This window comes from Protopterus annectens, chromosome 8.part0 (genome assembly GCF_019279795.1).
Source record: "Protopterus annectens isolate FY-2018-M chromosome 8.part0, PAN1.0, whole genome shotgun sequence".
In the NCBI taxonomy this organism is placed as follows: Eukaryota; Metazoa; Chordata; order Ceratodontiformes; family Protopteridae; genus Protopterus; species Protopterus annectens.
Genome location: NC_056741.1, coordinates 454,636,818 through 454,653,257, shown reverse-complemented (window position 1 = coordinate 454,653,257; position 16,440 = coordinate 454,636,818). Strand labels below are relative to the sequence as shown.

The 16,440-nt window shown below is 42.4% G+C and overlaps 1 protein-coding gene across 2 annotated transcripts in view; it reads right to left on the bottom strand.

The window, feature by feature from the left end:
* Window positions 1–16,440, bottom strand: part of INTS3 (integrator complex subunit 3) — a 2,345,436-nt gene that overhangs the window by 2,257,960 nt on the left and 71,036 nt on the right. The gene's annotated exons all lie outside the window — the stretch shown is intronic.

Below are 16,440 nucleotides of genomic sequence, written 5' to 3'. Positions count from 1 at the left end.
CCAGTCAGGTTCTGCAGTTAAAGCCATATGGCTTCCAGAATAAATGCACCCCCCCCCCACCAAACACACCCACAGACACTGAATCTCAACATTTTTTTTGTCTTTTCTAGTCAAACATCATGGTCACCCCTCTGCAACTTAAAGACTTCTTTATAATATCCCAATTCCAACACACAAACTATTTTTTCCATCACTAATTCAGAAATAATACCTTCACAGCACACTACAAGCCATGTCAAATGATCCACTTTCATTTTAATATTTAGCAGTTTTACGAGTCTGTATGTCCTCCCCGCGGTCAATTGGCCTCTGAAAGACATGCGTGAATGGGAGTGCCTTCGCTGAAGGTTGGGCGTCGGGCTGGCAACTCGGCACCATAAAAAATCTACTGCCAATCATTAGCAGACCGGAGTTCCGCTGTGGCGACCCCTAACCGGGAAAAGCCGAAAAGACAAACAAACAAACCTTTTGGCTAAATGAAGTAACTTACGGGGACAGCCAACAACTACCATGCAGCCCAAAGAAGGATTTCCTGAACTGCAGGACCTTATACGAAAAAGTACAGTTTTGTACCTACCATAAATGTAGATGTTCGAAGATCCACATTGCTGCAGTCCTTACACTTGGGTAGTCCGCTGTCCTCGGTCGGCCCGAATATCAAAGTATAAGGCTGACGTCGGTCAAGGCGCATTTGACTGACATCAGGACGTCAGGGTACAAATGCGCATGACCGACGTCATATCCTCAGTCTTTTCTTGCCCCAGATGTCAGAAGACCCTAAAAATAAAGGTCAAAACCAAAAGACAGCAAACAAACAACCAACCATCCTAGCACTAAAAATATGTACAATATATACAATATACATCATATTGACAACCCAACCCACACAACCGCCTCTAACTACAGAGGGAAGGAGGGAGGGTAAATTGGACTGCAGCAATGTGGATCTTCGAACATCTACATTTATGGTAGGTACAAAACTGTACTATGTTCTTCATCTCACATTGCTGCAGTCCTTACACTTGGGTAGAATCCCAAAGCAGAGGTAAGGGAGGATGGCCAAACTATAAGGAAGCAGGAGCTGCCAAAACGCCCTGCAAAACAGCAGTGGCAAAACCAGCCCTGGATTTAGAGTAAAGTGGTAGGTGATAATGCCTAGAGAAAGTATGCACTGAACTCCAAGTAGCTGCCTCCAAAATATCCTTGGTTGCCACCCCTCAAAAGCTGTCAAGTGGCAGTAGCCCTAGTGGAATGAGGCCTAATCCCAGCTGGAATCTCCTTGCCATGATGGGAATAACAGAAAGCAATGCAAAACCCAATCCACTTAGAAATAGTTTGTTTTGACACAGGCTTGCCCTGAGAACTCAAAGCAAAAGAAACAAATAACTGCTGAGACTGCCTGAACCCTTTAGTTCTGTCCAAATAATATCGCAACTGCCTGTGTACATCTAAAGTGTGCAAAATCTTTTCCCCTTTATTTTGGGGATTTGCATAAAAAGTAGGCAAATGAATAGTTTGGTTTAAAGCCACACTAGAAACCACTTTAGGCATAAAGGAAGGATTAGTACGTAAAGATACCCTATCCTTATGGAAAATTAAGAAAGGCTCAACCACCATAAGGGCCTGCAACTCAGAAACCCTTCTTGCAGAGGTAATAGCCAACAAAAAAGCAGTCTTCCATGATAAAAACTTTAATTCAGTAGTAGCTGCAGGCTCAAAAGGTTGTAGAGTGAGTTTCTCCAACACAAAATTGAGATCCCAAGCAGGAGTAGGAGCTCTTCGTGGGGGTCTTATATTCTTTGCCCCTCTAAGAAATTGCTTGAACAAAGGATGAGAAAACAATGGTGGGTCACAATCATAGTGAGCGAAAATTGCGGCAGCATGAACCTTAATAGAAGAGAAGGACAAACCTTTGTCCAGTAACTCAGTAAGATATTGAAGAGCCACACTTAAATTAGGCTCAGAAACATCAAAATCCTTTGCTGCACTCCAAAATAAAAATCTCTTCCATTTATCTGCGTACACTTTCCTTGTACTAGGCCTTCTAGCTTCCAAAATAACATTCAAAACTTGCTGTGGAAGTGGAGGCCACTATGGTTCAAAACAGAATATGCCAGGCTGTTAGGTGCAGAGAGTGAAGCTTGACATTGAGCAAATGACTGTCCTCCTGAGACAACAGGTGTGGAATCAAGGCAAAGGCCATGGAGGCTTCCGTACCAGGCTTCTCAGTAATGGGTACCAATGCTGTCGAGGCCAATCTGGAGCTATCAAAATCATCCTTGGCTTGTCTTGTCTGGCCTTCAGTAGTACCTTTGGGAGGAGAGGCAGAGGCGGAAAGGCATACACATGAAGATTGCTCCAATTGAAAGAAAGAGCATCCACTTTCCAAGCTGTGGGATGAAACCTTTTCGTGCAAAACTTTGGCAGCTGGTGGTTTAGTGGAGAAGCGAACAGATCTATGTCTGGAGTTCCCCATGACACTGTCAATTTCTGAAATACATGCGGATCCAATTTCCACTCGTGGGGATCCATAATTTGTCTGCTCAACACATCTGCTAAGGAGTTCTGTGCTCCCGGCAGAAACCTTGCCTGAAGATTTAGCTGTAAACTGAGAGCAGTCTCCCACAAAATCATTGCTTGCCTGCATAGAGGATAAGAATGTGTTCCGCCTTGCTTGTTGATGTACCACATGACAGTTGTGTTGTCTGTTAGAATCAACACCTGCCCTGGTAGAAGTAAATCCTTGAAAGCTATTAATGCAAACTGGACTGCTAACATCTCTTTCAAGTTGATATGTAGATGTTGTAGTCTGGCAGGCCACTTGTCTTGTATCCACTTTCCATTCAGATGAGCTCCCCAAGCTTTGTCTGAGGCATCTGTCGTTAGAATCTGACTCGCCTCTGGCCGGGTCACAGAGAGTCCCTTGTTTAGGTGACATTCCTGAGCCCACCACAACAATTCCTTTTGAATGCAAGGTATTATTTGAATGACAGTGTCCAAATCCTGGCAGTGCTGTGTCCATACATTTTGAGATACCATTGTAGCTTCCTCATATGCAGTTTGGCATTGGGAAGCACCAGAATACAAGATGCCATGAACCCCAAGGCTTGAAGGACTGTCCTTGCAGTCAGCCTGGACTGATGAGACAACTGATGAAAGTAAAGGGAAAGATTCTTTTGTTTGTCCGGGGTCAAAAAGGCCATCTGGGATGCTGTATTCAGTCTCACACCCAGAAAGCACATGTCCTGAGAGGGTACTAGACTGGACTTTATTTCGCTCACAGAATACCCCAGGCATCTTAGCACTGCTATCACATAATCCAAATGATGAAGAAGCTCGCCCTTCCTTGAGCCAGAATCAGGCAATCGTCCAAATAAGGATAGATCTGTATTCCTTTGAACCTGAGGAAAGCTATCACTGGAGCCAGAACTTTCGTGAACACTCTGGGTGCAGTAGATAAGCCAAAGGGCAATGCAGAGAACTGATAATGAGAAGTCCCAGCTCGAAAACGCAGATACTTCCTGCAACTCAGTCTGATAGGAACATGAAGATAAGCCTCCTTGAGATCCAAAGTTACCATCCAATGATCTTTGCCCAGCAGAGGTAAAAGCTGCTGTAACGTCAACATTTTGAACTTGGGAATGTCCAGATAAGTGTTGAGGATAGATAAGTCCAAAATTGGTCTCCACATGTTCCCTTTCTTTGGTACTAGGAACAGGCGAGAATAAAATCCTAGGCCCACTTCTGGCATAGGGACCGGCTGTATGGCCCCTATTTGGAGTAACAGAGAAATTTGCTTGTGAGCCTCTATTCTTTGTTGAGGAGGAACGTCTGGCATGCCTTTGAAAGGAGGCAAGGTATGGAAATAAAACCTGTAACCGTGGTGTATGATATCCAATACCCATCTGTCTTGGGTAATTAAACTCCAATTTTCTTTGAAAAGTGCCAACCTTCCTCCCAAAGGTGCTGCCAGACGAGAAGGCTCTGGCAGCTGAAAAGGTAGGTCATTGGGTCTGTTTACGAAAGGACTGACCCCTGCCCTCACCAAGACTGTGCAGGAGAACTCCTGTTCTAGGCCTGAAAGAGCCCGGAGCTCTGCCCCTACCACGCCTAGATCTACCCCTAGACTGGGAATCATAAGAAGGATACGTCCACCCCTTAGTAGGCCAATTTCTACTAAACTTTGGAGGCTGAACCTGCAAAAAATCTTTAACAGTCTGCATAGACTTAGCCTTGTCTTCCATTTTCTTTAAAACTGCCTCAACAGGAGAACCAAACAACACATCAGATTGTAAAGGAGCATCTAAAATCCTTGTTTTAACATGGTCAGATAAATTCTGCTCCCTCAGCCAGGCGTGCCTGGGAAGAACTGACCCAGTGGCAGCCACCCTAGACGAGGCCTGTACAGCATCAAAACCACATTGCAAAGAATGCTTACCCACCTGTTCAGAAACATGTACTAAATCTTGTAACTCTTTACAATCAATACCTTCCGCCAGAGCATCAACCTTAGACTTCAATTGTGAAAGGAGATAGTTTTGGTATTTCAACATGTGAAACTGGCAATTCAAAGCCCTCATAGCTAGAGTGGAAGAAGTATAAACTTTCTTTCCCCATCTATTCAAGGCCCTGGCCTCTTTATCTGTAGGAACCGGATTCTTGACAACAGAAGCCTTAACACCTTTAGGCCCCTGACTAACAGTTTCTGGGTCTGCCCTAGGACTCTTAAAAAGATACTTATGAGCTTCAGGCACCCTGTAATACCTATCCGGTTTAACAGGAGCAGGAGGCAAAGAATCAGGATTAAGAGAAGCCTCTGTAAAACATCTTCCACCACATCCAAAACAGGAGGTATAGCCAAAGGCCTATGCTGGGGTAAAACAAAAATTCCCTAAGCCTTTTCCTGGAATCAGAGAAGTCCTGACCTTCCCACTTAAAATGCTCCCTCATGGAATGAAGAGTTTCTGAAAAAGAAAAATCCTCAGGGGGAGAAGCAGAAGGAGTAGAATCATCCACATCAGAGTCAGAATAAGGAGAATACTCCTGCAAGTCTTCAGCCGAAGACTCTGAAACATCCGAAGCCTGCTCAAAACTCCCTAGCTCAGGCTCCACCCTAGGCCTCTTATCAGGAGGGGTAAAGAACCCCTAATCAAAGTAATCAAATCTTCTGCCATTTTAAGCATATGCTTCTTGGGCACAGTTCCTGAAGAACTAGGGGTGACACCAACTGAAGCTAAACCTGGCCTGCCTCTGGGAGAAGACTTGGAAACAGAAGGAGAGGGCCTAACCACCCTAGGAAGGGAGGGGAGTATAGTAACCTGAGAAGCCCCATCAGCCTGACCTGCCTCCTGAGAGGCCATATCCTGCAATAACAAAGTCTCTCCCTGGGATCCCAAAGAAACCTCCGGTGGAACCACCGGCTCCACCGACACCTCTAAAGAACCGGCGTCCGGTACGGACGGTTCTTCTAGCCTAGGCTTAACTGCTTTGTCCTTGCGCTTCTTCGAAGAAGCGGGCGTCGGAGCATCCGACGGCATTTTATAATTGCACCGCTTCCCGAAGACTAACCTGGCACAATCCAACCTTCTCTTTATAGTGCGCTTATTGAATCTAGCACAAGAGCGACACCCAACAACGTCGTGCTCAGGTCCTAAACAAGGAATACACAAAGTATGATAGTCTCTATGCGGTATCTGTTTCCCACAAGAAATACAATTATTCACTTTTTCTGACATCCGTAAACCACTGAGGCAAGAAAAACTAAAATATTCCCCAACGGGGTACTTAGCTAACTTTGACTCGGTCTGAAACTCCGAAATCGAAAAATTTCAGAACGCCAACCGGCACTTGCAATGCTGCTTCTACATCGGACCATGCGGCAAAAAAGACTGAGGATATGACGTCGGTCATGCGCATTTGTACCCTGACGTCCTGATGTCAGTCAAATGCGCCTTGACCAACGTCAGCCTTATACTTTGATATTCGGGCCGACCGAGGACAGCGGACTACCCAAGTGTAAGGACTGCAGCAATGTGAGATGAAGAACATCAGTCTTTCCACATCTTCCCAAGGGATAGGGTCACCCTCTGCACTGATGCACTGCAATCACTTAACTTTCTTGTGACAGCAAAAGGGGAAAGGATTCTGCATATCCTGGATGTCTACATGCAACTCAGATATAAGCTACAAAAGATTAAAGAGATGAGAAAACTGACAGCTGTTGACATTCTTTAAAAGGGGGGGGGGGGGTTATACTTCTGAATGGCTAGCAGACTACGTCTCACTCCATTACTCCTTTCACTATAAAGCTGCACCAGGACTGGTCCGAGAACAACCTACAACAGCTAACACAACCTTTGGGGGGGAGGGGGGGGATGGAGGTGAAAACTCAGGTCATCTTGGAAACAGCTACCTGGATATTTATCTGCATTTTTGCATAATTACAATTTGCTACCTGGATATTTATCTGAATTTTTTGCATACACTACAATGTGAAGTTCACAACCAGGGAATGGTATTACTATAGCCATCTTGCAAATGTTCTTAAAGCCCATCTCTTTTAAGTATCAGCTCCCGCAAAATGCTTACGCTATGGGATTCAACCCAAGAGTTAACACTAGTGCAGCAGAACAACAGGAGCAAATTAGAGTTTTACCTACTTTGTAGATGTTCACCTACATTCATTGTTACTGTAATATTTCCTTCCCTCCACCCATCTCTCCCTGACCTGTTGCTGTCTGGGGTTGGGATAGATACCCAGCCACCTTTCATGCTCACATTCCCTCTCTCTCCTGACCTAAAAGGCGCCCTTCCCCCACAGGTTTGCTTAGTGTTTTGCACAGGAAACTTTACAAGATATTTTTGTTGGGCTGTCTTACATGGGGGTGGGGAGGGGTGGGACATTTGCCATATGGGCAACTAGTGCTCTGGCTGCAACACACCACTGATACTTGAGCAGCAAAAAAACTAAAGATGGTGTGGACAGACATCCATCTTATACCACAAGACATCCTGACGTCCAGGTGGGAAGGTGCCTGCCAAGCAAAAAGGATTTATTTTATTATTTTGCTTTACATTTGTTGACCGGGTTAGTCCAACTGATCTTAGTAGCTCACTTTCAGTGGAGACCCAGGGAGAAAAGCTCCACAGTAAGATACAATTTCATTAAATAAGAGAATTAGACTATATGACAAACAATGGGAGTTCAGCAACTACATACAATATTAGTATAGCTGTTACAGATAATGAGGATATGCCAAGAGCAGAGCAATAATCTGTTACTAGAGAAATACCAAAATTGTTCTAAATTCATGAAACAACAATAATTTGTACAATGTTATGGCTAGTATTGTTCGAAAAATGGGAGAGATTATAGGGACAGAGTGAGGCAGAAGGGAGATGTGTAAAGGAGGTAGATGGGCAATAATAGAATATAAGGGGCTAGTGAGATGATGCTGGAAAAAACGGGAAGAGGTTGTATAAGGAGAGAGAGAGTGGGTAGGACGGGAGGAGGTGAAAAGGAGTCTTTGCTGTGAGGGAGCGAATTTTAGGGAGGATGAGTGCAGTGGCAAGACCATTTTGTTTTTAGGTATTCTCTAGTGGCTGTTTTGAATGGGTCTACTTCACCCTGTCGAAGGCCGACAATATCGAAGCTGATATTGTCGGCACCAAAATGTCGAAAGCGAAAGTCATCGTGCGTGTAAACGGAAATCTCCATAGGGGAGATTTCTGTTTACTGCAATGTAGTGCGATCTCGGAGTTGGTATATTTAAGTAGCGGGGGTGTGCAGGGGGGCTTGCCCCCCTGCATAGAGCAATTTGTGTTGTGTTTAGGTGTTTTGCTTTTTTTTTTCTTTTTTTTTTGTGTGTGTTCAATGTTTGGGGGTTTCGTCATTTTTGTGTAGATTATTACGCTGTCGACAGTTTGAGTTTTCGACAGCATAATATAAATGCGTTTTGAATTGATTAGGGTGTTTAAGGGATCTAAATTCTAAGGGACATTTTATTCCAGAATATGGCAGGATTATAACTGTAGAGGGTGCAACCAGTTTTGGTCTTGGGTTTATACATTTGTAGCAGGTCTAGATCAGAGCTACGCAGAGACCTTGTTGGGGAATATTTAGAGATAATGGAAGTAAGCCTAGGGCAGAAAGAGTGCTGGTAAAGGATAGAGTGGATAACCTGTAGTTGAGGAAGGAGTAGCAGATGGGGTAATTCAAGCCAGTCTAATTGTTTTAGGGAAAGACAGTGGTGTGACCTGCAAGTATTATTAGCAGCAAATCTAGCCACCTCACTGTAGGTTGATTCGAGTTTTGTTAGAAGTGACGAGTTCAGATTGGTAAGAATGCGGCAACTATACAATAAACTAGGAAGAAGGTAAGCATGGGAGAGAGTAATTTTTGCTTTGCTAGTTAAGTACTTTTTGTTGCGGTAAAGGAGTCCTAGTTTTTGGTGCATCTTTTTAATACAGTTAGACACATGTAAATCAAATTGGTTGCGACTCCTAGGAGTTTTGAGCTAGATTCAACACTGATCGATACTGTTATTGCTGGATAGTACAGTAAAAGTAGATTTGAGATTTGCAAGGTTTTTGGGGAGAAAGAGTAAGAGCTTGGTTTTCTTAGGGTTGAGAATTAGTTTGTTGTCCTGGAGCCAGGATTCAATGGAGCTAAAGGATCCTTGGGTAGTAGAGTAGAGGTCTGAGGGAGAGTCAGAGATGGTGACAGCTGAGTCATCGGCATATTGAATAAGGGATGACTGGGGACATGAGGTATGTAGTAAATTAGTGAAAATATTAAAGAGAAGTGGGCCAAGAATAGATCCCTGAGGGACTCCCATCTTCACTGGGAGGGGAGGGGATAGAGCAGAGAGCCATTTGACAGATTACAGGTGGTCAGAGAGGTAGCTAGACAACCAGGAAATGGTAGAAAAAGAGAAATTAAGTTTTGACTAGAAGCAGAGGGTGGGAGACTGTGTCAAAGGCCTTGGAGAGGTCCAGGAATAGACAGGAGACCAGTTTATTGTTATCACGAGCAAGAGATATGGTATTTATGTAGGATATTAGAGCAGTAGTGGTACTATGTTTGGGGCAAAAACCATGTTGTGTGGGTGAAAGAAGGTTTTCCTGAAGTAGGTATTGCATGACTTGTTTGTGGATACATTTTTTCCAAGATTTTTGAGAGAGGAGACAAGATTGCAATAGGCCTGAAATTTGAGAGGTCGGTGGAGTTACCTCCTTTATGTATTGGCAGGGTGTAGATTTCTTTCCATAAGGAGGGGACATAAGATTCGGATATGGAGTGATTGATTAGGATAGAGACAGGGAAAGCAAGGGGTTCTGTAGCAATCTGCAGGAAGTAGGAGGTTAGACTGCTTGCAGAAGGAAAGCATGGTTTGAGTTTAGCGAGAGTAAAGAATTTATATAGTTAGTAGGTACTGTTTTGAAGGTGAAGGGGTTACAAGGGTTTGGTGAAGAAGTAGAACTGGAGACGTTGTTAGCATTGTTAGAGGAGGGGAAACAGTTGATCATCTTAGTTACAGATTTAATAAAGTGGGTGTTAAAAATGGCTCCAGTTTCTTCTGGTGTGCTGTTAGGGCAGGGGTTAGGAGGGGAAGCGTTACCAGGGTGCCGTATGTGATTGACTGAGTTCCAGAATTTTTGGGGGTCAGACCTTTGGTTAGGTTGGGGGGGGTGATGTAGAAGTCTTTTTGCCTTTGTGGATATGTTAATTGGCCAGTTTCTGAGTGCTTTATAGTTTTGTACATGAGTAGGGATCTTGGTTTTTATCCATAATTTCTACATCCTGTCTCTGTTTTTCATTAAAGTACGGGTAGGATTAGTTAGCCAGGGAGATGTATTACATTTGATTCTGACTGTGTGGAGAGGGGCAAGATAGTTTAGGATGTCTAGGAAGGTAGAGTTGAATGAGTGGACAGCTTCATCAAGGGGGAGAGTGGATAGATGCGACCAATTAATCCTAGAGAGATGATCTTTAAAGGTCTCTGGATAGAAGGTGGAAAGTTTACGGGAGGTTATGCACTTGTGGGGGCTGATGAGGTGAGTAGTATGTCTGACTCTCACAGCGGAGTGATCGCGGAGGCCATTAGGTGGGGTCTCAGGATAATGGTATTTTTATGGATGAGAGACTAATATCCAATCTAGGAGAGAGCTAGGGAGTTGGGATTTGTTGGTACGAGTGGGTGTAGAGATTAGTTGCTCAAAGCCATGCAGGTTGAAGAAAGAAGTTAAGTTGGGTGATTGAAGAGAACGCCAGTCAATATTTACATATCCAAGGAGAATGGTTTCATTATGGATGGTTTGGGAGAGGTGAGAGAGAATATTTTCCAGGATGAAGATGTTGTTTCCTGGGGGAATATAGGTAGTTACAACAGTAATAGTGGTGTAGCTGTTAAGTTTAAAGTTGGCCAGTAGAAGTTCAGCTGGTGAGAAGGAGGGAGTAGGTTTGTCAAGGCTTAAGGGAGTGAGATGGTCAGAATAGACAAAGGCCACTCCTCCACCCTTTTCCTTTTGTCTATCAAGTCTAAATAGGTTATAACCAGGTGGGAGGATATCAGTGTCTAGGTTGTGTGGTTTCAACCATGTTTCTGTTAGGGTGATAATGTCTGGGGGTGTAATTTGCCATCAAAGCATGGAATTCATTAACCTTGTTAGGAACACTTCTAAGATTCAGAGAGTAGTGGGATAGCAGTTTTTTTTTTTTTTTTTAAAAGAGTACGGTTGGAAGGGGTTGGAGGCTCAATATTCATGATTTGGGTTGTAGAGCAGGGACCGGGGTTAGGATGCATGCCCCCTGACAGAAGTAGAGATCTATGGAGGGGGAATTGTTTGTATAAGATGTGCTTTATTTTTTTAATTAAGGAAGTAGAAAGGAAAGGAGGTATCTTGATTTTTGGGAGGGGAGTGTTAACAGGAAAGAGGGATGAGCATATGGGGAAATATTGCTGTGGTTTTATGGAAGAATTTACTTTTGTATTAGCTGAATGAAAATGAGGTGGTGTTAGAGGAGTGATAGGAAGCAAGAGAATAGAGATGGAGTAAGAGTGGTAGCAAGAGAAAGATTTGGGGTTTGAAAGGCATGATGGGAGTTCGAATGAAACTGCAGGATGAGAGGGGAGGTGGAGGATAAGGTTAGTGGGAAGGAGTGAGAGGGATGGCTGGGAGGATAGCAGACTATGGGTGTGATGTATCTAGACTTGAGTGGGAGTGTTTAGGAGGGAGGTGTATCCTGGAAGGAGGAACAGGTGGGGCTAGCTGGTGGACAAGTATAAAGGAAATGATATGGGCGGTAGGAGGAGAGCGAAGTGAGGGCAAAATGGAGAGGGGCTACACCCAGGTCACAGAATACCTCGTTAGTAAGAAAAAAAACAGTTGCCGTTTTAGCAGCAATTTATATCAGGGCAACTGGCAAGTAAGAATGCTTAATTATCTAGTGGTGAGAGCAGTCTGGAGTGAGAAAACAAGCCTAGGGGGGCAGGGATGGGAATTAGAGAGACAGGGATCTATTTGAGCAGGACTTAGGAATGTAGGGATTGCTGGCGATTCCAAGGTAGAGTGACAGTTTTCTTTCAGTTGGCTTTAGATGGGAGGACAGGGACCCGTAATGCCGGTAGACAGCTAACTGCAGAGTCTCAGAGTACAGTAGCTGGGAAACAGCCAGGCAGGAAGCCCCACATTTTCTTTTTGCATTTTTCTGCCATTTTAAGCATTACTTCTAAGTAGCCATTTCTGCCTGCAGCCCCTGTGTCAGGAATATGCCCCTGACAATATTCCCTCCTCCTTTCTAAAATGTGCTGCAGATGGGATAGCACTCCCAATCAGCATCATCATTAACAGATCTATTAACAAATCTTACGTCCCCAAATTATGGCGTGCAGCTTATATCCTTCCACTGCACAAAGGAGGCAAGAACACCAACATCTCAAACTTTCGCCCTATTGCTCTACTCTCACCTATCTCTAAAATCTTAGAAAAGTGTCCCCACTCCCAACTTATGCCTTTTCTAACCAAGAACCATCTTCTAACACCTACCCAACATGGCTTTCGTTCTGGTCATAGCACTACTACTGCTCTATTATCCTACTTAGAAACTATCAAGCCCGAGACTCAGGTTACCTGGTCTCTACTGTCTTGCTTGATCTCTCTAAAGCCTTCGACACTGTTTCTCATAATCATCTTCTCCTTCAACTATCAAACCTGCATCTATCTCCTAATTCTCTAGCTACTTATCTGATAGGTCTCAGGCAGTCAAATGGAAAAACTCCATCTCCTCCTTCCTACCCACCCCAACAGGTGTACCACAGGGATCCATCCTGGGACCCATGCTCTTTAATATTTTTATTAATAACTTTCATTCTGCTATCCCCAATGCCAAAATTATTCAATACGCAGATGATTCAACCGTAGTCTGCTCTGCCTCAAACATCTCTGAACGGCTTCTCAACCACTGAAAACTTGATGCACAAAAACCACCTCTCCCTTAATGCTAACAAATCCAAAATTCTCATCTTCTCCCCTAGAAAATCTTACTCCTTTGATAAAGACACTTTCAAAGTCCTTAGCAACTCTAAATCCACTATTGAAGTTGTTCCCTCTGCAAAACTCCTCGGTGTTACAGTTGAAGAATTCCTAAAGTTCGACATACACATTCAACAAAGTATTAAAAAAAAACATCAAAAACTAGGCATGCTATACAGGAATAATTGCTTTCTCTCTCTCACCACCAGGCACACTCTGGCCACTACCTACCTTTTGCCATCTTTACTTTATGGAGCCCCTCTCTTAACCAACTTCTCATACTCTATCACCTCCAAACTAGAAAGCTGCTATAACAAAATCTCTAAATTTGCCTCCAACTGTAAAAACTCCACCCTTCATTGCCTTTCCCTTCAAACCCTAAACTGGCTAGAACTACCAAACTACCTAACCTATCTGCAGCTCACAACAGCACACAAACTTATATTTCAGCCATCTAACTGTCCTGCTCTAGCGAATATCCTTCCTTCCTACACCCCTAAGAGATCTCTCAGATCTGAACATCAAAATCTGATTGCTATCTACAAACCTAAAAGTCCTGCTGGCCAACTTCTCCTCTCTTTCACTATCGGTAAGGCTTGGAACTCTCTCCCTTCCTCTCTAAGAATATCAAACATTGAAAATTTCAAAACTCAGCTTTTCAAACATCTGTCCACTAAGTGGAAATGCTCCTGCTTTCACCTTACCTAAAACTATTCAAAAACTCACCAATATCCTACCTAGAGTGTAAAAAGGTGAGGCAGTCCTTTAGTCCACCCCAACTAAAAACTATCAAAGAACATATTCAAACCACATGGAGTGCTCCATTACACTCAAAATGTCCCAACGACTTATCCTCATACCCCTTCATGTAAATATTGTAAATAGATTTTTTAACTCTCTTCTCTATGTGCTTATATAATGCATTTTCTCAAACTACTCTATAAGAATACCTTTACAAATGTATAACCTTCTAAGAATGTGCTTATGTGCTCAAATAATGCATTGTCTTAAATTACCCTATAAGAACAGCTTATAATTGTATAACCTTTTAGAATAACCTTAGTGAAGTTGTAGTTGACTTTGTTGTAATAATGAATGTTCCTATTGTACAAACTGGTCACCTCAATGTATCATTCATATTTTATATTTCTGTATTTTGTATTTGTACATTTGGAGCTTTTCTCCCCGGGCCTCCACTGAAAACGGGTCCTCAGGGCCCAGTGGACTTCCCCGGTAATCAAACTGGAAATAAATAAATAATAAATATGAGGCAGGAAAGAGATGATACAAAGCTGATGAGCTTCACATGTATTTTCCAGGACATCCTCCCCTAATATCCCACAGTGACTTGCTAACTTCTGATTCACTGTGGCATCTACAACAGCCTGTTTCACTTTGCCTTTAGTCTGCTCCTGGACCTCAGTTGCTACTGCAGCCCATTCTGGTTCCAAGCATCTCCAGTATCAACGAAACCATAACAGATTTCTAGATATCTGTACTTTCTACCAGACTCTCATCCACTGCTTTTTCCACCAAGATGATCTTTAACAAGTGATCATACAGAATTTAATGCTGAATCAATAACAGCCTGACTTGTCCTACCACCTTGATAGCCCTCTGCCTTGTACTATCCAAAAGATCGTAATTGTTAAGAAAACAATGACCTCATAATGTCCACTTAAAGCTTAGTGATTATCAGCATCAATGGCTCCTATTTTAACGACTCCCTTCAATGTTGTTGCTGCCTTTTTCCATTCTGGAGCTAGTCTCTTGCAATACCCACACCCAACCAAATGAAGTACACTATAATAAAACTGCAAACACATTAGTAAGGAGTCAGACTAAACTGGGAGAATCTTGAAAAGCTTTAGAATTTGGGCCAGACATCAGACCTTATGCAGCATAAGTCACAAGGGTTAGCACTACTGCAACAATGAATGATAAGAAATCAAGGGCCATTTTTGAGTAAGAAGTTGATGGTTTATCCAACAACTTGTAATCGGCCTTTTGAATCACTAAATATTGTGTAACGAGCTCTTCCTGCCAATATCTTAACCTACATGATGAAAATTCCAAACAAACTTCATACTTTGAAGGTATATGGCCTTATACAAGACAAAGACACCCAATTATGCCTGTTCTGTGGTGAAATCATTTCCCCACAGGGACAAATATGAAACTTGCATTCCATCACTGCTTACCAGGGAAACTGCCCAAGCAACCAAAAATGGCAAAAGAAGAAAAGTGTCATGAAAAGGGGAACTTTAAGCAAGATTTCTCAAGAGCTAATTAGAATTCAACAACAATGTGTTCTCCAGACAATTCCAGGGTAGAACAGTGATCTCCAGACATTTTTCACACTCAGCCCAGCAGCGGGCTGATATTTAAAGTATAACAGAAAACTAAAAACAAGAATGTTTATTTAATAAAATAAGGAATGAAATATAAGATGCCAAAAGACTTTTTTTTTTTTTTTTTTTTTATCAAGACAAGCAAGAAAAACAAAGAATGCCAAAGGTGATTATGCAAACCTAGGCCCACAAACAAAAGTATTCTGAGAACAAGTTTTCTAAATTTCTACACAAAACAGAAGTGGTAAGCAATGGCAGGAATACAGTTATAAAAGAGAATTATAGTTAAATATATCACTCTCAACCGGGAAAAAAAACACTAGTCTAAAAGCAGCCTGAAGCCAAGTACGATAACATCTGAGCACTTTAAGTGGCAACAAAGATCTGAACAGGAAGAGAAGCAAAGTGCATTGGGGGATGGAGGACGAGCAAAGTAGCCTGGAAAATTCTAGATTTCCAATCCTACAGTCTTAGTTATACATGCTATCAAGGATTCCTATCAAACCAGGACATTATTCTAATGTTATGGTTTATAAAATTAAAAACTTCAAACAAGTGTGAAGGAACTGTAGCTAATTTAGAGGCATTGAGAATACAAACTGCATGTGAAGAGGAAATATAGCCGTGGTCAGTTTGTTGCTTTATTTTTATTCTGCTCTGAGGTGTAAACCGGGCGTTTATCCAGTTTGTGGAATTTGTTTTGCATACTTTTTGGAGTGTTCTCTTACTGGGACATGGCAGAAGGTGAAAATACCAGTGGAACCAAAGGAAATCGTTATGGATGTTTTACAGGGTTGCTTAATATGGAAGGTAACCCCCTTATGCAGAATCCAGTTTTTCCAGCTACAACAAAAGAAGTGACTGGTCATGACACATACATGCATTTTATAGAGACTTTTAGGAGCCTGGAAAACAAACTTTATAGAGGTTTCACCTTGAGGCATCCTTAAAATACAAAATAGTACCCAGAGGACTCAGGGTGCTAACTATGCCCACCTATGGTGAAACCTATCCAAACTTGCTACAAAAATGGCAGAGCTTAAATTTACAATTAAGTTATGATTACATGCACCTTTTGATCGAATATTTTAAACCTCAAGGAAAAAATGTTGACAGATGACATTGAAAAACTACAATGTGAACTAGCTAATAACTTCTCTGCTGAAGTTATAGGCAGTAAATTGGATGACTTATTCGATAGTGTATTGAATTATGAGAAGTGGCTTCAGAATACTAAGACCAGGAAACTACAATGCGATTTGAATGACTTCCAATGTAAGGTCATCTTCTCATGGCCAAAAAGAACAACTAATGTAGTGAGTAATGACAAATCTGATAAAAGAACGAATCCATCTAGCACAATTAATTCTGAAGAGGGTATTGCTTTAAGAAATACTATAGAATACACAACCAATGAGAATGCATCCATAACACACTAGTCTGCACTAATGGAACTTGGGAACAGTGAGGAAAAAGTTTCCTTGCTGAACACAGGCAATAAGAGAACTAATGCTGCTACTAATAGTAAAACCAATGGGATTCCATCTGTCTCCAC